This window comes from Tursiops truncatus, chromosome 4, assembly GCF_011762595.2.
Source record: "Tursiops truncatus isolate mTurTru1 chromosome 4, mTurTru1.mat.Y, whole genome shotgun sequence".
Lineage (NCBI taxonomy): Eukaryota > Metazoa > Chordata > Mammalia > Artiodactyla > Delphinidae > Tursiops > Tursiops truncatus.
The window spans coordinates 16,216,997-16,241,429 of record NC_047037.1 but is presented as its reverse complement, the minus strand read 5'-3'; the positions used below and the strand labels follow the sequence as shown (position 1 = coordinate 16,241,429).

The 24,433-nt window shown below is 37.6% G+C and overlaps 1 long non-coding RNA gene across 2 annotated transcripts; it reads right to left on the bottom strand.

Moving 5' to 3' along the window:
* Positions 1-1,507: 1,507 nt before the first annotated feature.
* On the bottom strand, positions 1,508-24,182 carry LOC141278531 (uncharacterized). 2 transcript variants are annotated; one of them, XR_012331303.1, is made up of 3 exons: positions 24,050-24,182; positions 5,697-5,904; positions 1,508-5,105 (listed from the first exon to the last, which is right to left on the bottom strand). It is a non-coding gene; the product is annotated as an uncharacterized lncRNA (long non-coding RNA). The 2 variants fall into 2 exon arrangements; XR_012331302.1 differs by lacking the exon at positions 24,050-24,182 and adding an exon at positions 23,807-24,039.
* Between the last annotated feature and the right edge of the window lie 251 nt (positions 24,183-24,433).

Genomic DNA, 24,433 nt, shown 5'->3' with positions numbered 1-24,433 from the left:
GTGCCCTAAGAAGAGTTGTGAACCTAGACTAGATTAGTGTAAATATACAGGGGGTTCAGTCTAGTGTATAGGGAATAGCAGTAGGCATTTGCAGATGGTGATGATAGTTGAAGTCAGGTAGATTACGGTGTCATAGGTTAAAATCATTGTTTAGTTTGATCTGAGGCTACACAAGTAATTGTCTGCTTCTCCACCTGAGGTGAGGGAGATGCTCCTGGTATACTCACTCCTGATCAGCTTGCTTCAAGAACAGAGGGGTTGGGGCTTCCCTGGTGGCACAGTGGTTAAGAATCCACCTGCCAATGCAGGGGACACGGGTTCAAGCCCTGGTCCAGGAAGATCCCACATGCCACGGAGCAGCTAAGCCCGTGCTCCACAACTACTGAAGCCCGCGCGCCTAGAGCCGGTGCTCCGCAACAAGAGAAGCCACTGCAATGAGAATTCCACACACCGCAACAAAGAGTAGCCCCCGCTCACTGCAACTAGAGAAAGCCCGCGTGCAGCCAAAAATAATATATAAATAAAATAAATTTTAAAAAGAACAGAGGGGTTTATCTTGATACGCGAGTCTCTTTTATCATGGTGAGCCTGGCTCCTGCAAGTAAGGTCTAACACCAGTAACCTTTTTATTGTCTGAGATGCTTTGTTCACAGGAGGTACTCAATAAAACTCAATAAAACTATGTTAAATAAGTAAATCCTCTGTAACACTGCAGCTCCAAATATGAGCCCAAAGGTTGGCACAGTACTGTATGTAAAAACATCATTTCTGGGCTTCCCTGGTGGCGCGGTGGTTGGGAGTCTGCCTGCCGATGCGGGGGACACGGGTTCGTGCCCGGGTCCGGGAAGATCCCACATGCCGCAGAGCGGCTGGGCCCGTGAGCCATGGCCGTTGAGCCTGCGCGTCCGGAGCCTGTGCACCGCAACGGGAGAGGCCACAACAGTGAGAGGCCCGCGTACCGCAAAAAAATAAATAAATAAATAAAAAACATCATTTCCATGTTCTTAAGGAGATGTTCTCATTAAAGTTTATACCCCACCAAAAAAAAAAATAAAAGCAAATCTTTGTTATCCAGTTGCAAGAACATTTCTGGAGTAAGACTTAAATTAAGAGGAGAATTGATATATGTTGTTTTAGACCATCTCACCATGCTATCTGAAAATACTTCTACAAAAAGAAAAAAAAAAGGCATTTTTATCATAATATGGTAAAATATAATACAAGTGGAGTTTATTGTTGGAATGACTCTATTATTGACCCAAACTAATTCTCTGTGAAATTTGACCAGTCTGCTTTTTGCCTTTCATTCATTATATTCTGTAACAGCTTTAGGAAAGGTGGTTTTGACCAAAAGGGTATCAGATATAGCTTAAAATTAATAATTTAAAATCTTTGGCAGTATAAGTGATTAAGAGCAATTCTTTTTTTCTTTTTAATTAGTAGTATCTGGTTTCAAATCCTGAGTCTAAATACTTACTAGCTGTGTGACCTTGAACAAACTGCTCAATCTCTGTAAGTCGCAATTCCCTCACTTGTTAAATAGGGATAATATTAGTACCTATTGCTTGATAGGGACTGATTTTAAAGATTTTATGAGAAAGTTTGTATAAAATACTTAGTTAATACTTATCCCGGACACATAATGAGAATTTGATAAATGTTAGCTATAATTTTTCCACTTTGAAACAAAATGGTGACTGCATTTAATAGATATAAATCACCTTTAATTTCTCAATAGAAGTGGCATCTTGTAAGTGGCAGCAATTACAATGATCTTCTATTTACAGAGTTTCTTGTTTGCACATTAAAAATATTATCTTGACAGTATCATGGTCTAAAATGGCTCTGCTCACTCTGACTTTGGAGAAAGGTTCTCATGAACTTAAAAGTCATACGTTAGATCAATCAGTAGAGGATCAGAGAGGAGATGAGGTCAGGAAAATCAGTGATGAAGGATGACGAGGGAGGAGAGAGGGATGGAGGAGCAAGGGAGGGAGGCAGGTAGAAAAGGAAGGAGGGAGAGGGAGAGGGAAGCTTTGTAAACAGCTTAGGACAACTGGCTTCTGGGTAATTGGAACTGAACCCTCAAGCACTGGGGCTGATTAACTATCGTACCTCTGCTCTCCCCTCCTTAGAGACCACCTCCACTGGGCACCCCTGCTGTTCACACTCTTTTCTTCCTAGTAATAACCTCAGGGTTGTCTCAAGGTGATAGTCTCAGGAGCTACTTTCAAAATATCTGCAGCTAGTGTTATTTTACTACTTATAATTTAGGAATTCAAACACTGTAAAATCACAATTAAGGAAAAACTATGGGGAAAGTTATGAAAGATACTAAGTTTACTTAGGAATCACCAAAGTAAAATTTAGCTCAATGACCTAAGGATAAGTTTGGAATTGCTAAGTATTGTGAAATGAGGAAACTAGTTTTTAGCCAGTCCATGGGCTTAACGCTAAGACTGAAATCAGAAAGACTGGCAACTGGCAAGAGAAGTTAAAAACAGGGCTGACTGAAGATACCTGGTTGCATTAGTGAGAAGGCAGTTGGTCTCACGGAGACTGGCACTGTTGACATTTATTCTAGCTAAGAGTCAAGCTGGGGAGCAAGCTGAAAGCCTGAAACTCCCACACACTTCAAGAGCATCTTGATCAATACCTCCAGTCCATTCTGCTATGATAGCAAGTCTGCCTCTGTTTATTTAGCTTTAATCGCTACTCAATTAGCAATACCAGAGTTGCTCCCAAATCCATATTTGACTAACATATGCTGTACACGTTTTCTCTTCATTCTTATTCTACCATCAAAAGCAGCATACGTTTTAAGTTCACATCTGTAACTAAGGATATAACATTTCTATTTTTCAGTTTTTTTCTTTTGTTGTCACTTGTTCTGGTGCAAGGTCTTCATCTTAGCCAAGACGAGTGAAATGCTCAGTAACTGAGGAAGACAGTTTTCAGACCAAGTGGGTGTGTTATCTTGGGAAACCCCTCAAGCTAGAATTTTGTAACAGACGTAAAAAAGTCTCAAACTCCATGATTGAATAATACTATTCAAAGCTTCTTGCATGAAAAATTCACACATATGCCAGTATCATTATTATTTTCCTTATTTACACTCTGAGTGATAATGTGATGAACTGGAAAGAACATTCACTCTTGGGCCACACAAACAATATTTGAATCCTGACTCTCCTACTTACTCTAGTTATAACCTTGAGCAAGTGACTTGACCTCTTGGAGTATCCATTTTTCTCTTCTATAAAAGTGAGATGCTGGGCTTCCCTGGTGGCGCAGTGGTTGAGAGTCTGCCTGCCGATGCAGGGGACATGGGTTCGTGCCCCGGTCCGGGAAGATCCCACATGCCGCGGAGCAGCTGGGCCCGTGAGCCATGGCTGCTGAACCTGTGCGTCCGGAGCCTGTGCTCCGCAACGGGAGAGGCCACAACAGTGAGAGGCCCGCGTACTGCAAAAAAAGAAAAAAGAAAAAAAAAAAAGTGAGATGCTGCCCATTTTGGAGAACTGTTAGAATGAGAAGAGAAGATATATGGACAGATCTAGCACATGATAAGCATTCAATAAACTATTATTTTCATTATCCTTGTTATCACTAATCATATTTTCTCATATTGTCACATCACTCTAAAATATTGTTGATTTTGCATATGTTCTATGAAAGTATCATATTTCATACATTTTACTAATTAGAGAACATCTGTCATTGGACAAGGCTCTTGAAAAGATAATGCTCTTAAAGCAGAGAATTTATAGAATTTATATGGTGGTAACAGTGGTGGTGGTAGTCATTTTTACTTTCAGAATCTTGGTGTTCAATTCTTTTTTAAGAAATATTGATCACTTAATAAATGCAAAGTAAGACACAATTCCTACTGTCAAGAAAAATAAACTTAGTGTGGGCTATGGACAAAACACAGGGAAGAAAATCCAATGGGTGCGGTAAACATGGCACAAAGTGAAGAGAAAGTTGGATAGATGGACCAGTAAAGGCTTTGATGGTCATGAAAAAATTTAACCTGAGGACATGGGGAATGAGATGAAGAGGAGGGAATTTCCAGTAAAAGAACCGGCATCATAGTAGATACAGGTAACTGGGACATGTTGGGAGATAAAATGGTAGCATGCTATAAAACATTTCCCAAACTCTTTTAATAGGTCAAAATTTTTTTCAAATAAAATTTTATGCAGAGCCCTAATACGTAAAATATTTCAAAGTAGTAATTAGTCTATCAGTTCAAATTTAGCACAATTATTCCTATAATGTTCTGGTCTAATGACATGTAGACATTTGAACCCCAGGGTAATAGACAATAGTTGCAGCCTCAGCATCCATTGCACTGGACCAAAATTTCATGTAACTTCTGAAACACATCTTGGAATTATTAGGATTCCAGAGAATTCATTTGAAAAATCACTGGGATAGAGGGATTTGGAGTACAGCCTGATGGGTTTGTCTTAACACAATTAAAAATGGGAGTCTTTGAAGGCTCCTTAGTGTGGGAATGATACAGAATAGCACTGCTCTAGAAAGATTAATCTTATCAATGAATAGGATAAGCTGGAAGAAAAAAGATTAGAGATAAGGAGATCTTTTAATTATCAGACTGTTGAAATAGTGCAAAGGGCTGAACCAGGGCCCAGAACTCGGGTGGTGGGAATGAGGTATTCATTTGCATTCTAGTTTAAATTGGAACTTTGTTTTCTAATAAGAGAACACTGTTTCATGGGGGGTTTTTTTTGAACATCTTTATTGGAGTATAATTGCTTTACAATGGTGTGTTAGTTTCTGCTTTATAACAGTGCAAGAGAAGAGAACCCTGTTTTAATTTCACAGTCTTAAAGGTACTATTGCTATTATTACTTCTACATCGAACACATAAATTTTGTTGGTCTTTAAAGTTTTCAGTTCTTTGGAAATTAACTGTTACATAAGAAATGAAAGGGGCTTCCCTGGTGGCGCAGTGGTTGAGAGTCCGCCTGCCGATGCAGGGGACACGGGTTTGTGCCCCGGTCCGGGAAGATCCCACATGCCGCGGAGCGGCTGGGTCCGTGAGCCATGGCCGCTGAGCCTGCGCGTCCGGAGCCTGTGCTCTGCAACGGGAGAGGCCGCAACAGTGAGAGGCCCGCGTACCGCAAAAACAAACAAACAAAAAAAAGAAATGAAACCTTTTGTAATTACTATTCTGGAAGGTAGATTTTCAGAGTAAAGTTTGGTTGGAAATGTTGATCTGAAGATTTTTTTTTTTCTTTAGGGTTTTAGTTATTTAGTTCTTGGTTCATAAAGACCTTAGGTTACTTTTCCTGATTACTCTCTTAAGGTACTTAACTAAATATAAATCACATGTCACTATTTAAGTGTATAAAATTTTTAATAACTTGGTTTAAATAAGTCCACACCCTTTAATTTCTACAGTATTTCTATTTTTCGTTACATAAACTTAAGACAGGATGTTAATCTTCCTTAACATCTTTCCTAAAGAGTAGGCTTTTCTGACACTGGAACCAGAGTGTAGAGAGAAAAGATTTTAATAGCTTTGTTGCAAGGCTTTAGAAATCAGAGGCAAATATTTTGAAGACATAAATACTATGTCTAAAGGTTTTATAACACCTTATTTATCAATCATCACCAATAAAAATAATATTCCATATAAGTAAAAATTCCAAACAATGGAAGCTTATTACTTTAGATGCCTTCTTTTTCCATTTCGATCACTTTGAAGGAAATCTTTTATAATGCACTCCCCATTGGCTTGCTGTTGGAATGGCAGTATTATTCAAATCTTAATGCCTTTTGTTCAAAATTCAGATTCCTTTCTGATTCATATTTTGCCACTTCTATTTCCAAAGTGCGTGATTTCTTCAGATTTCTCATTTGTTATCACTAGTCAGCCTGTGTGGACCACCAAAACAAACAAGAAAGGAACACAAAAAAATGTGTTACAATTGCATATAAAATAAAAGTCAATATAAATGATGATCTTCAAGAATACTTTGTGGCAGCCATGTAGCCATCAGAAGTTTTTTTTTTTTTTTTTTTTTTTTTGGTACGTGGGCCTCTCACCGCTGTGGCCTCTCCCATTGCGGAGCACAGGCTCCGGACGCGCAGGCTCAGCAGCCATGGCTCACGGGCCCAGCCGCTCCGCGGCATGTGGGATCTTCCCGGACCGGGGCATGAACCCATGTTTCCTGCATCGGCAGGCGGACTCTCAACCACTGCGCCACCAGGGAAGCCCCAGAAGTATTTTATTGGTATCCTTTATATTGACTCCCAATGGGTAAAGTTATTGGATAAGGATTTCTGATTAAGTTGACTATTACTGTAATTTTCTGGGACATTCATAAACTTAAATATTTCCATTTGATTCTAGGTGATTTATGTTAAAAGATATGATAGGAAGGACATAGAGAATATATCCCAAAACATTAAATAAAGTAACTGTTGTATTTTGAGAGTCATGGCTGCAGGAAATGACATCCACTCAGTGTTTGGTTTTGCTAGCTATTACAGGAGAAGTTTATTTTTCTGAGCACATACCCCTGCAACTCCCATTGTACCCTGCGCTGCCCTATATCATGGTTCATGTCATGTTGTCTTATAGAAATTTTTGTTTAAAATCTATCTGCCCCTCTAGGCTTAAAAACAACTCCTAAAAGGAAGGATATGCCTATTTTATAAACACAAATAGGTACCCAATATGCACTTATTCATACTTTCTGGTTGCAACTGAAAAGAATATTTAAGATCAGTATAAACCCAGACAGATGCAAGAAACTGAGACAATTAGGAATAATTTACACTTTCTGGTTCCAGTCCTTGAGGGAATCTTCTATGTAAAAACAAAAACAAAAAAACAACTTCTGCCAAGCCTTACATCTTATCTCTATCCCAGCCTTCCAATCTCCTTTTCCAGCACTTCTGGATAATGATTTAATGATTCTCTGCTCCATGCAAACCTTTTCTTTGTGTTCATCACATGCTCCATGGAAGTTCCCTTCTATACCTTCTTTGCAATCTTTTGGAGTCAGTTCCTGGCTCTGACTGACTGACTCTCAAGTACTTAAGGCAGAGAGGAAAGGACATTGAATATGGTCATCATTTTTAGTTTGAAGTCAGAGGTTTATAAACTTTAAAAGTGACGGGGGGGGGGGGGGCTTCCCTGGTGGTGGCGCAGTGGTTGAGAGTCCACCTGCTAATGCAAGGGACACAGGTTTGTGCCCCAGTCCGGGAAGATCCCACATGCCGCGGAGCGGCTGGGCCTGTGAGCCACGGCCGCTGAGCCTGCGCGTCCAGAGCCTGTACTCCGCAATGGGAGAGGCCACAACAGTGAGAGGCCCGCGTACCGCAAAAAAAAAAAAAAAAAGTGACAAGGGTGGCAGGTAATTCCAACAGTAGCTCCTTTTTGTCACTCCCAATATGCGCTTTATACAGAACTAGGCCTATGTGTACACATCATTTATTATCCTGATAAGTTACTTATAGACCCATTTTTAAGGACATAAAACTGAAGTTCAGAGAGGGTAAGAAGTATGTCCAATGGCACAAGAGAACATTACAGACTCAGGATCAAAGCCAGGTTTATCCCATAGTGCTGCAAACAGCATCCTCATGTTTTCTGGTCTCCTTTCTTTGTAAGGAGGTCTACGTTTTCAGAACCAACCTGGCATTTTCGTGAAAACTTCCCCTGACAAACTGCTCTCTTTAGTTGCCAAAGCCCTTTTCCTTCCAGGTTCTAAACCTAGGAGAATTAACCTGTTGGGTTGCAAATAGCTACATACGGAAACCAGATTGATACACAGCAGCCAGGAATTTGCATTTTAGTAATAAACTTTAGACAAACTAAAATTTTTCCAGAGCATGCTGGGATTTCAGGCACTGTGACCAGATTCTTGGAAGGTATTTTGAGGCAGAGATATTTACTGGAGATCCATCAGAGGCATAAAGCTGTTTCCTTAAGTTTGTACAATCTGATCTTTTCTAGTTGCAGGATAACAATTTATAGTTAATATTAGTGATAGTGGAAGAGTTACTTTATTTACCAGGGAAGACTATGGATGGTAATGGTTGATGTCTCTGTGTTTAATGTGTGGATTGAACAGGAAAGATGAACGCTTAGAAGTAAAAGGCATACAGGGGGACATGACAATTGAAAGAAATGTCAGAAGGAAAACAAATGCACTAGGTATTCTTTTCAGAGTAACAGTTTCCTTACCATGACAAGAAACAGAGGGAAGGAAAGATTTCATGCTTATAGATGACAAGCAATTTTCTTCAGTTTACAGTATTTCTCTAGTACAGTGCTGTCCAACAGAATTTCTGTAATGATGGAAATTTGTTTATATCTCAGCTGTCTAGTGAAGTACCTGCTAGCCACTTGAAATATAACTGGTGTTACTGAGAAAATTATTATTTTTTATTTCAATTAAATTTAAATAGCTTGATGTGGCCGGTGGCTACCATACTGGACAGTGCAGCAGGCAAAATAGAAACTGAAACCATTTCTCCGATTTTCATTCCCATCAAATTAAACACGATGATTTTTTGTTAAGTTTTTATTTTTTCTAAGTATTCTGAAGGATTCGGAGTTATATTGCAGGTAGTACCACTTAGCTTTTACCTGTGAGACATCTAAAGTGAGTGAGATGCATCAGGCTTCCAAGCCTGGATCCATCACTTCAGCTCTCATAAATAGTGTTATTAAAATAAAAATTTCACAAGCATACATTAATAATGCCTGTCCACAGAGCATGCAACTCATTTACATAAAATCGTTTAGGCTATTCATAAGTTAAAGTAAAAATTATTTAAGGTGATGGTTCCCTTTGTGCCAGGGGAAAATGTGCTCTCTAGGAAAACATCAGCCAGTGACATGAACCTCATTCCTTAGTGATTAGACATTGAGTGGAAAGGAAGAATGAGTAAAAAGAAAGAGAAGGATATAATGTAGGCTTTGCAAACTCAAATGTCTACAGGACCAGGGCATATGATGTAAGTATGTGACTTGCAAAGTCAGGCTGAGTGTGAAGCAGAGGGCGCTGCCCGACCCCCGCCCCCGCCCCAGGGATTTCACTGCTCTGGTTATTCCAGGAGCCACCTGCTCAGCCAGTCTGTCCCCAACAGCATGCCACTCCTCCAACCCGCTTGAGGCAGCCACCTGGCCTCTTTCAAGCAAGTTCAAGCACCACAGTACTACAGGATTTCTACAGTTTCCTTCAGTTCCAGTACCCTTTGAATCTAGGATTGTCAATCCAATATTTTTAATGGGGAAAAAGTTTTGTTTTAACCAAAATACTATATTTTGGAGTTTTGATGCATAAGGATAAGTTTATAACTAGTACAAGTATTTATGGGGTGGGAATTTGGAGATTATTACATGCAAATTTTTCTCCTATGTAAACTACTATTCAGTGTTTATTTGCATACCAGCTCATAGCCTCTAAGTTAGGTGGCTGCCATGGGCATAACCTAACTAGTAATATGTGTGCCTTATATATTTTGCATAAATACTAACATATAGTCAAGGAACTAGTCAAGGAACATGGTGCTCAATGAATGTTTAATGAGTGAATGGTGCAGAGATGCCTATATATGAATGTAATTAAGCTTTTGCACAGTAAGAATAATTACCCAACATCTTCATGATGAAAAAAATTATAAATCTTTCTATTGTGACAGTGCCTGACATGGTAGTTCTCGTTTCATTTTGTGCTTTTGATGTATTTATGGCTCATTATGCAGTGGCTTAACTATTCCTTTTACAATAGGTTACTAGGGTTCCTATTTGAAAGCACTAAAAAAAGTGATCTTTTTTAAAAATTAAAAATCTTCATGAGCTAAGAAAACATACTAATTACTTTTAAAAGATGTCCCTTTAGTGGTCCACAATTAACAGATATCACTAGGAATTAATGGTGTGTATGGGGGAGTGGTAGGCATTACTACATCTTTTTAAAAATAAATATTCCTTATTTATTCCTTATTATTCCTTATTTATTCCTTATGAATCACATAATTGTCACTAACATCTTAGAACTACTGAGTTTATTAGATGCTTTCTTCTAAGAGGAGAGAGAAAATGGATAAAATAGGTTATTCTGTAAATGTAAATTTAGGGAAGAACCTCTGAAAAGAAAAGAAAAAAAATTGCAGCTGGGTGGAAGTTAAGGAGAGGCCGCAGACGACTTCTAGTTTTCGGAGGGTTTGTGCCACATACCTGCAAAGAAGAAATCGGGATAAAAAAGAAATTAGAGACGTGTGAGTTATAAAGTGGGACAAAATAAAGTCAGATTTTGTGTCTCCCTTGGACAATCTTCACGAGTAATATTACCATTAGTATTTATAATAATACCACCAGAAGAATGAATGATTGATTTACTTTTAAACTCCAGATTATTTCTACTGACGGTTGGTTGTTATATCCAACGCAAGTACATCTGGTATTTTATGTTTCATTTTAATACAGTGAGAAGAATTCTAGGTCAATGGAGAAGGGCATACATTTTTAGATAAAGAGTACAAATAAATGATACGTTAAAAACTCTCATTTTGTTCATATTTACTTTTGGCTGCATTGGGTCTTCATTGGGTTGCATGGACTTCTCATTGCAGTGGCTTCTCTTGTTGCGGAGCACGGGCTCTAGGCTCGAGGGCTTTAGTAGTTGTGGCTCTTAGGCTCTAGAGCACAGGCTCAGTTGTAGCACATGGGCTTAGTTGCTCCCCGGCATTTGGGATCTTCCTGAACCAGGGCTCGAACCCGTGTCCGCCACATTGGCAGGCGGATTCTTAACCACTGCTCCACCCGGGAAGCCCTGTTCATTCCTAAATATCATCACGTTTTGAAAGTTTTGAACCTTGGTATTGATGATATGGTTTTCTAGGTTTATGAAATTAGAAATTATTTTTAACGTTCAAAAAATATAAGAGCTGACAAAGATCTTAGAAATAATTAGTCCCGACCCCAACCTTTTATAAGTAGAAGAACTAAGCCTCAGTTTGAAGGTGACATGGCTGGTTGATGGCTGAAGCCAGTGCAGAGGTCAGTACACCCAGCTCCCCCATTCAGAGCCCTCTCCACTCCATCTGACACCTCAGCCACAATGAATACTCCAAGTGATCTCATCAGAGTCTGAGATGACAAGACTCATATACTTATGTGGATAATGAGACCAGAGGTTGGACACCTGGCAATGTGATGCGTCACATGTTCTTTCCAAGTTTCCGTGTTGAAATATGTCCTATCTTAAATACACTGCCCAGCTCCCTGCTGTCTCTTTAGAAAACATGCCCTACCCGCTACCAAGAAGTAAGCATCTCCCACCAAGTTTGAGCCAGGTGGAAGTGCTACATAAAAATAGAAGAAATGACATATATTAGTGATACACATTCTAAAATGAATGCATTTTCTTAAAATCTTTCTGTATTTCTTTTAGTTTTTTTAAATAATGTTACATAAAGTATTTTAGATAAAATAGTTTTCTATAACTAGTTGCAACTTATAGTTAATTTATGGTTATATCAAAAAAATATTGGGGCTTCCCTGGTGGTGCAGTGGTTGAGAGTCCGCCTGCCGATGCAGGGAACGCGTGGTCGTGCCCCGGTCCGGGAAGATCCCACATGCCGCGGAGCGGCTGGGCCCGTGAGCCATGGCCGCTGAGCCTGCGCGTCCGGAGCCTGTGCTCCGCAACGGGAGAGGCCACAACAGTGAGCGGCCCGCGTACCGCAAAAAAAAAAAAAAAAAAAATTTATCAAAGATGTGTTGAGCCACTTAAAACCCCTAGAATATAGTTTATTTCAGGCATTATTTTATTCATCTAATTAAAATATTTTGAGGGTCAACCATGTAGAAACAATCAACTTCCTTTTTTTCTTTAAACACACCTGCCTGCTAGGGTCTTGTTGATAGCTCCTGCTTAGTTCATGGCTAGTGAACTACTAATCTTTTCTCTTAATGTTGTCAGGGCCCTGTGGCCCTCCCTTGCTAACATAAGCCCATCTTTCCCAGTCCTCTTCACAATAGCCGCCTAAGTCCTGTGTCTGTCCATTCACTATGATGGTATATTCCTACTTCAACTCTCACCAGTGTCCTCATGGCCAGTGTCTCATCACCCCAAAGAGAATGCAAGAACCTTGGGATTCGTGTCTGCCACTTGCCATTGAGAAAAAGTTGGCAACTATAACTCAAGATATTTCTGCTCAACTATACCACAGGCCCACAGTATGAACCTAAGTGGACCAAGGTATCCTTTGGTGGCCTGTGGCCCTTCTCATAAACTCTGGGAATCAGGCTACAGCCCTTTATCCTGTGAGATCTTTCCAACTACCCATGCATTTTCATCTTTTCATCAAATTATTATCCCCAACTCTGGGGCCCAGCAAGTGTCTAAACCCTGGGTTCTCCTCTTCATTTCCCTCTCTGACTCTTTTATACTCCCTAGAAGTTCTGTTAGTTGTCCTTCTGTTTGGGTAGAATTTCGTATTCTCCGTTTTCTTTTCTCCAATATCATGCTATATCCTTAATAAAGAGCAGACGAAGAGAGAGGAGGGTGGAGGAGGAGAGAATTTACAGAATAAAATATCACAGTGAGAGGGCTTGAATACAAATGTCATACTAAAGAAGCATAGCATTATCCCACATATACAAGGAAGACACTTCTGATGGGGTAGCTAAAAATTACAATAAATGACAAATGATCTGTAGCTTCCCTGTACCCCACTCTCTGCTATCACCCACACCCCCCATATATCTCCAATTAATATCTTTGTCTATGTGTAGTGTGTATATTTTTCTCAGCTTTGGATTAAGTATTCTTGATTTTGTTCACTTTTAATGTCAGACTAAAAAAAAATTATGCCGGTATTTAAAGTCAATGTTAAGTATTTATACCTGCTTGTTGTGGATCCTCAAGGAGAGGTCAATGGAATGCTTCGGTTATCTGGGGCTTATCTCAGTCATAACCCTAACTCCATCTCCTTCCCTTTCCCTATACCCATCTCCATTCTCAAACAGCAGTTTTCAGCAATTTGCTTGTGTTATGTTTTGGGATAGTTTTCATTGTGTTTATTTTGCTTTGGGATTGTAAGCTTCATGGAATTGGAGAATTTTGTCTATTATTTGTGTCCCCTGCTCTCCCTCCTTTCATTCTGGGTCTTCTGTAAACTAGACTGCTTTTTGTTGTCCCTCAGGTCACTGAAGCTTTGTTTATATTTTTTAGTCTTTTATCTTTCTATATTTTACTTTAGGTACCTTCTTTTTCTATGTCTTTACAGTTACTGATCTTTTCTTCTGAAATGAATATAGTGCTGTTAATTTTATCTAGTAAATTTCTAATTTCAGGTATTTTAACTTTCATCTCTAAGAGTTCCAGTTTTTCTCTTTTATATCCTCTACTTGTATCCTCATTATGTTCATGTTTTCCTTTACATCCTTGAGGATGTGGAACGTATTTATATTGATATCTTAAAGTCCTTGTCACCAATTTTATCATCCCTTTTATTTCTAGGATTGTTTCCTCTGACTGATTTTTCTTTGGGTTAGGGGTCAAATTTTTTTATCTTTCTTCATATAGCTAGTAATTTTATATCAGTTGCCGAACATTGTGAATTTTAGGTTGCTGAGTGCTGGATTTTGTTATATTCCTTTAAAGATTGTTAGACTGGGTGCACATTTTAGAACTTTGATGTTTCAAGGCTTTTTTTTTTTTCCACACTGCACAGCTTGCAGGATCTCAGTTCCCTGACCAGGGACTGAACCCAGGTCATGGCAGTGAAAGTGCCAAATCCTAACCATGAAACCACCAAAGAACTCCTTAGGCTCTTTTTAAAGTCATTTTAGGGAAAGTCTAGAATGAAATTTTCTCTTGGCTATTTTAGTCCCACTTTTAAGATACAGGTTCTTCTGTGTACTCTACTGAATACCCAACAAGGCATCTCTACTCTGGTTGATGGGAACTCAAATAATTCTCAGCTCTGTGTGAGTTTTGGGAATTGTTCATCTTACAGCTCCAATATAATTATTCTTTCACTGGAAGATGTTCCCAGTCTGGACTCATGAGTCTTCATGGTATTCATGTATATTTGGTACTTAGCCAAAGACTCATAGGAATCCCTAGTCAGATTGTTAGAGTTCTTTCTCTACACACTTCCTTTATCTCAGATACTTTGTCCTGCAAGTTCTAACTGCTGCAGCCTCCTCAAATTGGGACATCTATGCCCCAACTCAATGAGATTTCCAGGCTCATTTTGGTTTCCCTATGTCTATACTGCAGCCCAGAAATTACCTCCAAGCAAGAAGCTCAATTCATTTGCTTCTTTTCTCAGGGACCATTAGGTATACTGCGTATGGTCCAGTTTCTGAAAATAGATGTATTCTATATTTTGCCTAGTTTTCTAGTTGTCTATGGATGAAAGGCAATTCTAGACTCTGTGACTCCCTTATGGCCAGAAGCAGAAATATCCTGCTTTTCAAGCACAACTTCCTTTTAGGCTTGTGATTTTACTTCAGTTGCTTTTCTTTTTTTTTTTTTTTTTTTTTTGCGGTACGCGGGCCTCTCACTGTTGTGGCCTCTCCCGTTGCAGAGCACAGGCTCTGGACGTGCAGGCTCAGTGGCCATGGCTCACAGGCCCAGCTGCTCCGTGGCATGTGGGATCTTCCCGGACAGGGGCACGAACCTGTGTCCCCTGCATCGGCAGGCGGACTCTCAACCACTGCACCACCAGGGAAGCCCTTCAGTTGCTTTTTAACACACAATATCCTCTCTCACCACTGTGCTTATATATGTGCCAAATAAAATATCCCTGCATAAGTGATTGCTTTCTCTTATGTTGTTGCTCTTATCTCCTCTCAAGAGATTCTAAAATATTTTTTCATCTAAATTCTTGACTGAATATATGATACCACTTTAGGAAAAAGAGACATTTGTACTGTAGCTGGATAAACAGGTGGAGAGGTATGAGAAGATAGAACTGGGACCTGTTTGCTCTCAGTTCCAGTTATCATGGGTGGTATCTGGAGTTGCAAGCCACCATAAAAATGAATTTTTAACGTTAGTGAAAATGAAAATTACATAGATTTTTATCACAATTAATTAATAAAAGGTAACTGAAAGAAGAGATTTTCTCTTCGTGGTTGACTTTTGTTTCCTATTCTAGGTGTTATATGCACCTCTAGGTTTTCAGTAAAACTCAAGATGATGTGACAGAAAGGTTTTGTATTAAAATTTTTTGAAATCTGGTCTTAAATGTAACTCTGAATTTAGGCAATTACTATTCATTCCAAATCCAGAAAAGGAAGTAGCTGCAGATCAAGTTAGGCAGAAATTGTCATATTTTTTTACCCTAGAAGATGAGAAATATAGAACTATTACCAAAATTGTTCTTAATGTAACCATCATCATGAAGCATTAGTGAACATATAACTGAATAACTTTGTTCTGTTTGAATAAAAAAATTCACAGATTTTATGGGATGCAAGTGGCGCAAAGATTATATTGTACCAGTTTTTTATCATTATTCATATCTCTATAACACATTTCAACTGAAAAAATGATTTTTAAGTGCATAATTAAGATGTACTGTGGGCCCTAGAGGGAGAATAATACTCAACTGATTTTTTTTGTTATTGACATAAATCTTTATTCAAGGACATTCATAGTTTAATAATAATGTTGGGTAGCATAAATCTTATAAGTGCATAGAATTACATTTTTTTAAAAATACTAATTTATGCGTAAAAGTCATCCTAAGTAAAATTACTAACTTATTCAGGTAAATAGCAAAGGCCTTTATGCAACACATTTAAGTGCAATAGCCCTGTGACTTTTTTTAAACTTCAAATATTCAGTAGCATAAACAGTGGTGAGTTTGCCTTAGATAATTTGGAAAATTTCCTGAAAAGAGTCAGGGTGCTGCAAATTATTTAATCCAACATGAAATCTATAAATTGGAGAGCTGTAAAGCACTGTGCACATAGGTTTCAAGGTCTTATAGTTTCAAAGTCTTATAGTTATAGGACTATAGTCCCTTATAGTTATAGGACTTCTTTCTAACAATATCCCTTTCAAATATAACTGTTGTAATGGATGGTGATTCATTGATTCAGTCACATTTCTGGTCTTTTGTAATACAGTTCAAGACGGTATTGTTTTCTTGACCAAGCTAAAATAAAACAGATGCAAGTAAATCAGACAAAGATGTGAATTTGGCATATGAGTAGACGGAGGGCAGAATTAATGTTTCTTCCTCGTTTAGTTAAGCAATGCTAAATATATTCTGTTATGGTGAACAAGGGGTAATGCTTTAGTAGTAAGAACTGTTACGTTTTGCCAATTCTGAAATTTGTAATAAATTAAGCATTAAAAAAAGTAGGAGAGGAATGGGCAGAAATATGATACCAAAGTCTGGGAAATCTACTAAACAATAGGAAGACCTACAGATCTCAAAGTGTTAAGAGCAAATGCTCATATTAATTTTAAAAACAATTATTTATTACATGGGAACCTTATCCCATAGCCTTAAGCACCTTCTTAGTTACCAGGGTAGTCCATTCATCGAACCACTCATTCAACAAATATCTACTGAATATGTGTGTGTGTGTGTGTGTTTATATATATATATATATATATATATATATATGTATATATATGTGTATGTATATATATATATATATCTGTAAATAATGTTGTATTAAGTGACGTAGGGGATGCAAATTACATCTGATCAAAATGCAGCCATCTTAATACTCACTGTTAGGTGAGAGCAAGACTCCATCAGTACACAACAAAGCAGAATTCATTTTTAACACAATCAATTTACATTTGCGTTTTACAAGAAAAAAGAATCACTTAAAAATGTACCAACACAACCAAGGTTTGTAAAATTAATTTACCCATCAGTTTGGATTTTACCAAGGGAGACAAACCAAAGTTTTAGTCAAAGACAAGATGGCCAGTTGATGCATAGGTGCATGGTCTGTGATGTTCTTGCTGGCAAGAAAATCTAGATATAATATGAAGGCAGACTGGAAAGATGCTCATATTAGTTAACAAGAATCTATAATGTTTAAACAGGAAGCATGTGTTTAAAAAAAGATATTCTGGACAAATCTTTTAATATTGATACTTTGTTGAAAACTTTACCAGGATATATCATATCCTATTGTATCAGTTTTGCTTTTATTCTTAACTATACATTGTATGTAGTAAAATAAAGAGTAAAAAAATCTGAACTTTAGATAAATTTTCTTCATTTTTTCCCTTTGAACACAGTTTTAAACAGAAATTATGATAGATTTAGATGTATAATAATTTTAAATAAAATACTCCAATGTAAATAAACCATTAGAGGAAAGACAATGTCAAAAATTATTCATAAAAATTGATTAATATTTACAGTATAGGCAAGGAATCATCTAAGAAACATTATTTATTTACAGTTTTCTTTCTAACTGAAGGAGAAGCTTCATCCTTCTTACCTTTTCAAATAATATTTTATGTCACCATGGAGAAAGCATATGATTCATCAACAATTCAGTACATTTTATTTAGGCTCTCTGGGTAACATTTTTGGAATTTTCAAGTAAAACAGCTAAAATTCTTACATTTAGAGTATACTTTAACATATTTCTGTCCTTTAGTATTGCTACCTAATTGTAAATGTGACATAACAAGATATAATTTTTAATTGATGCTCACCAACTGAGAATTGTTAATTTTTCTAATTTGCTAAAGAACGAAGATATTTAGTCTGCTGAACGAAAAATTAAAATTACTTCCTTAACTTTATTTTAAAGGGAAAAATATTTTATAGCCTGCTTATTTTTCTAAGGTATTAAAGTAAATAGAGAAGGAGCATATCGATATGAGTAACTTTTTAAAATAAATAAATAAATAAAATAGGAAATGGTAAAAAGAGAAAACTCAAAGACTCTAGTAGTAAGAGGCCTGATGCCTAATGTCAGGACCTGAAGGGCGAGGAAAAAGGAGGGGAGGGTGGAAGGAAGACAAAGAATACAGAAAGAGAGTAAAGGGAGAAAGGAGGAAGTGCAGATAGACAATAACTTGTCCAAGCCCACTAGCCAAAGACTGCCAGTGTGATTCTATAGAGGGTTGATGTGGAAGCCAGTTATGTAATGAGTGGTGTCAGGAAGTGGGGACAACTGGGTTAACTTCATACTCTTCATCTAGAAGGTGGGAGGAGAGTTGTCATTAGTAAAGACGTACTAATCATTCATGTTAGAAGAGGACTTTCAGTTGTGTGATTGTGTGTTGATAGTGTTCTTGTCTCTCTTATACACAAGGTTACAGAATAATCATGTCTCTGTATTGTTCTACCACAGTCATATTGTCTGAGCATTGTTTATATTCTGAAAGTTAATCATTTGGGAATACTGTGGCCTAGCTACCAGAATAAATATAGATCTGAAAATGTCCTGATGATCAAAGTATTACCTACTTAAAATAAATTCCTTAATTTCAAAAATAAAATAAAATTATTTCCTTAAGAATTAATAGTAGAAAATAATGTTTAGTACTTGAATAATATATCATACATACAAATTTTCTATGGTTTTAAAAATTTCTCCACTATATTTGACAGATAATTACTAATGAAATTCTATTTTTCTCAAAAAATATATTCTGGATATGAAATAAGTAGAACTCCTTATATATATCAACCACATAACTGTTATCCTCAAAATGGAAATAATTTGGGCCTTTTATTATATTTAATATTTTGAAAGAATCAGTGCGTTGTGTAATTCCATCAACAAATTAAAAAACCATAACTAATTATGTGCAGGGCAGTGGACTACATGCTATTTAAAAAATTGTTTTAAATTAACTGCCCATGTCATCAGCATCACATTTCTTATCATTCTGGTCTGTTTTATTCAATTCTTTTTTATTTATTTATTTTAATTTTGCGGTACGCGGGCCTCTCACTGTTGTGGCCTCTCCCGTTGCGGAGCACAGGCTCCGGACGCGCAGGCTCAGCGGCCATGGCTCACAGGTCCAGCCGCTCTGCGGCATGTGGGATCTTCCCCGACCGGGGCACGAACCCGTGTTCCCTGAATCTGCAGGCAGACTCTCAGCCACTGCGCCACCAGGGAAGCCCTGTTTTATTAAATTCTTGAATAATTCAGCTGCTGCCTTGTCCTTTGTTTCAATTTACATTTAATCAAAGAATAGTCAAGAACTTAGAGATTATTTATTCAAACCCCCTCATTTTACAGATGTAGATAGAAACTAAAGTCAGGAAAGGTTACATGAGGGGCTTCCCTGGTGGCGCAGTGGTTAAGAATCCACCTGCCAATGCAGAGGACACAGTTGGAGCTCTGCTCCGGGAAGATCCCACATGCCGCGGAGCGACTAAGCCCGTGCGCCACAACTACTGAGCCTGCGCTCTAGAGCCCGTGAGCCACCACCACTGAGCCCGCATGCTACAACTACTGAATCCCATGCACCTAGAGCCTGTGCTCCACAACAAGAGAAGCCACCGCAATGAGAAGCCTGTGCATGGCAACAAAGAGTAGCTCCCACTCGCCACAACTAGAGAAAGCCTGCACACAGCAATGAAGACCCAATGCAGCCAAAAATAAATAAATTAAAAAAAATTTTTTAAAGGTTGTATGATTTTTTCCTTTATACTTGAAAGTTTAAACCTATAGAAAAGTTGAAAAATAGTACAATAAAGCCTATATAATCTTCACCAATTGTTAACATTTGACAAATTTGTTTCTTCCCTCTGTCTTCACACCACACATATGTCCATGTGTGTATGTATATTAAACTTTCTGTTAAAGATCATAATACTTCATCTCTAAATATTTTAGAACATATCTCCTGATTAGGACATTTTCCTACGAAAGCACAATACTTTTATTACCCTCAACATTACCTACAGTAAATCAATTATAGCATCTAATGTTCTATTCACATTCAAAGTTTTTTCTCCAGTGTGTCCTCATAAACTTTTTCTTCAAAGCAGGATCCAGTCAAAGCTCATTTAAGGCATTTGGTTAAGTCTCACTGGAGTATTTTAATCTAAAACAATCCCTATGCTTTTAGTTTTTGTTTTTAATGACACTGAATTTTGTAAGAGTTCAGGCCAGTTGTCTAGTAAAATACTCCATGCTTTAGATTGGATAATTATTTTCTTATGACTGTATTCAAGTTAAAAATTTTGGGCAAAAATGTTGCGTAAGTGAAAGCAATTAACTCTCATTGCATTAATCAGGAATCATAAAATGACATTGTCTCACTATTGGTTATCTTAAATTAGACAGCTCTATTAAGGTAGTAATTGCATGATTGATCCATTATAAAGATCCATTTTCCCTTTGTAATTTAAAAGAAAAAGCTATTCACAGGGTGATATTTTAAAACTGTGAATATTTTGTTCTCTTATAAAGTTTCACCAATTGATTTTCATATCTCTGATATCCTTGTCTAAATTTCCTGTTACATCACAGATTGCATAATGGTAATTTGCTAATTCTATCATTTCTTCTACATTTATTGCTGACATTTGTATGGAAGACAGTTCTTCTTTTTCAGGCCTCCTTATTTCCTTACCCCTTCCAACCAGCGTAAAGTTGATCACAGTTGTCCCATTGGCCAGAGATCTCTGTCTCACACATATTCCTCACCTTCAGCATAACAAATGCTCTAGTCCTTATCTATGCACTAACATTTACCGTCCTGGCCATCCCAGGTATGCCCAGGGATGCACTTAGTCCCAATTTCTTTCATGGATTTAAAATGCTGAGGAATGGTTGGACAAGGGATTCAGAAGAAAGGAAGGAATGAGGCTATGAGTTTAAACTCAACAAGATTACAGTTCAATGGCATCAAAGTTTATTTATTTATTTATTTACTTAAAATTTTAGTGGATATTTTCAAATGTAATAGAAGCAGAAAGGATAGTAAAATAAACCCCTAAATACCCATCATTCCATTTCAACAACTCAATATTTTGACAATTTTATTTCATCTATCTCTCACTTAATTTTTTTTCTTGTTGTTCGATTATTTCAATGCAAATCCCATGCATCATGTCATTCTGTCCTTCATATGTCAGTATGTATCTCTAACTGATAGGGTTAGTGGTAGGCAGAATTCTAAGGCAGTGACCCTAGATTCTTGGGCCCTGATATGTACATATTTTCTCCTAGTTATTCAATCAAACACTAACCTAGGCACTGTTTTAAAGGATTTTGCAAAAGTCATTAAGATTCTAAATCAGTTGACCTTAAAATAGGAAGATTTTTCTAGGCGGGCCTGGCCTGATCACATGAGCCCTTTAAAACTAGGCCTAGAGATTGGAGACAGAGAAAGTCAGAGATTCAACACATGAGAGGGATATGATGTGCAAGATACCCTCCATTACTAGCTTGAAGACAGATGGGGCCAGGTGGCAAAGAATGTGGTCTCTAGGAGCAGAGAGCAGCCTCTGGTCAACAGCAAGTAAGAAAATGGGGACATCAGTCCTAAAGCCACAGGGAACTGAATTCTGCCCACAACCTATTTGACCTTGGACCCTAGGCCTCATATGAGAATAGCAACCCTGAATCTCAAACTGTTTCAGCAGTTTGAGATTCTGATCAAAGAACTCAGCCATGCTGTATGAGATTCCTGACCCACAGAAACTGTGAGATAGTAAATTCGTATTATTTTAAGCTGGTAAGTTTGTGATAATTTGTTACACAGCCATAGAAAACTAATCTTTTTTTTTTCTAAATATAACCACCCTACTATTATCGGACCTAACAATCACTGCTTCCTATATGTGATGTATGAGGGGTCCTAAAGGAGCTGGTAATCTTGGCTGACATGTTAAATAGGCTTTTATGAACCAGTCAGGAGAGTTAACAACAGAATATAACCTTGTAACTATGGGGGAGCAAATTCAAACAACTAAGACACAAATTAACTTTTGGATCACAGCCCAGTTAAACTTGGAGTCTGTCTGTATTTCTGAAATTAATCAGTTAGAGTTATAATCAAATGACTGTGGAAACTAAGGAACTTAGAACATGTTAAATCATGTCATAGTTAACCTCCCATCTTTGATGAGTCTCTGCAATTTTAAGTAATTCCAGTGAGTCATTTTTCTAAAAGTTTTTTGAGTGTGTGTCATGTACATTACTAGCTATGTCTCCCAAAGGTGCTTTTTCCTTTCCATTCTCTTTTATAATATCCCCAACACTTTATCAACCACTCCTTGTACTTCAAGGTTAATTTTTAAATGAGCTATGTAAAGAAAAGTTACCTAACCAAAAGATACCTAGGCATTAATAGCTTTTTATTCTGATAGTGGTTACACAGTTGTTCATCATATTATTTTCTGAACTTACCTTTATTTTGAATTTTGTTCCCAAATTAAAAAGAAATTTGTCATGTTCTAAGTATGACTGCTGCTGCTTCTAACATAAATTCCTTTGTGAATTTTGATCTCTTGATCATCCTCAGTACAATACTCACTAGATATTTCTTTTGGATTTTGACTGTACATCTCCCTGAAAGCTTCATTTGCCCAACTAACTTCCTCAAGTATTATAGCTCCTTCTTTAAAGACCTCTTCCAGATCTTCTCTCTTTTTAGAAGTCTTACCAGGTTTTGTGGAAAGAAATTATAGATGCATCTCACTCACCTTTAGCCTAAGAACCATTAATGATTAATTCCTGAAGTCATATAACTACATAATCAGACAGGCTGATTCCCAAGCCTCTCTCTTACAAGTTGAGGCCTATTCTGGTTTGTAGCAACTATTCCATGTGTGTTTCTTGACAACAACAGAAGCTATGTCAAGTGAACTTGCTTTGGATGTAGAGCAATCAGCACAGCCACACAAGATGGGCTTGTTGTGAAAAGATTTCAATCAGTGGTTCTAAATATGAAAGACATATTTTTTTATGAAAGATTTCCAAACCATACATCCACAGTTATTTCAGTAGCCTGGATATATATATGTTCTATAAGAATATGTTCAAAGGTATGGAGGTGATGGTGTGAATAAGAAGTGTTATTAAATGTATAGTAGCTTTGTCATTAAGTATTTTCCCAGTCTGTGAATAATAAATATAGAAATGCAGTTATATAGGAGTCTGCTATATTTTTATGTAATCCATTTCTGAAAAATTGATATATATATATGGATCTGGAAGGCTATATATAAAAATTGAATTGTAATAATCCCCAGCTGATTGAAACAAAAATGATTTTTATAGTTTTATTCTCATAGTTTTATGATAATCACTTATTACTTCTGTAACTCCCATTCACCAAAAAAATCCATTTATATACATAGTATGTATATATACATATAGGTATACATATATCTACATCTCTATCTAGCTATTTATCTATCAAAAAAAAAAAAAAGACAGTATTTCCAGGAATCAAAAGTGCTTCATGTCCTGACACTCAGAAAACATTGGGAACCACTGATTCAGTTGAGAACACAGAATAAAGGATTTGAGCTTTGATATTTTTGTAAATTTTCAGCCACTATGAAACATAAGTGACTTCATTTGAAGCCTTCTAAAAGCTGAGTAACTGCTGGTAATTGGCTTTTGGGAAGAACAGAATGCATTAAGGCCATATAAATGTTTTGTAACAAAAGGCACATTGTAAAGCTTTATAATATGACCACCAAGGGCTCAGTCAGTAGTGGCCAAATGGATATCCACACTTGCCAACAAATGTCAGAACTAGTCTCCAAAAGTAAAAAATCTTTAACTGTATTGACAAAGACAGCCACCTCCAAAGAGCAGAGATTAAATCCCACTAAGAAATACCTCTTCTTGGGCTTCCCTGGTGGTGCAGTGGTTGAGAGTCCACCTGCCAATGCAGGGGACACAGGTTCGTGCCTCGGTCCGGGAGGATCCCACATGCCACGGAGCGGCTGGGCCCGTGAGCCATGGCCGCTGAGCCTGTGCGTCCAGAGTCTGTGCTCCGCAACGGGAGAGGCCACAAGAGTGAGAGGCCCGCGTACCGCAAAAAAAAAAAAAAAAAAAAAAAAAAAAAAAAAAAAGAAATACCTCTTCTCTTTTGATGCTTACAGTCCCACAAACTGAATCCCCACGACATTCTCAAATATATATCTCATCATTGCTCAAAACAAACAAACAAAAAGCAAGTAAATGACACCAATGTTTCATTTTACAAGAGCTTCCAACATTATATAACATCATTGCTCCCTGGAAGTCTTGTTACAAAGGGACAGAGTCATCTCACAGGGGCTGTGATTTGCTGCAGTCACCACCAATGGCTGTTGCACTGTTTTCTCTAGTTTTAGGTGTGGCCAGTCCCCAGCAGTTTTCCTCTGGGGACTTCTTTTCCTGACCTGACCCCCATTTTGAAACATGTTCCTCTGTTGTAGCGGTTTTGTGCCACTGAAGAAGAACATATCCTTTCTTTGTTTC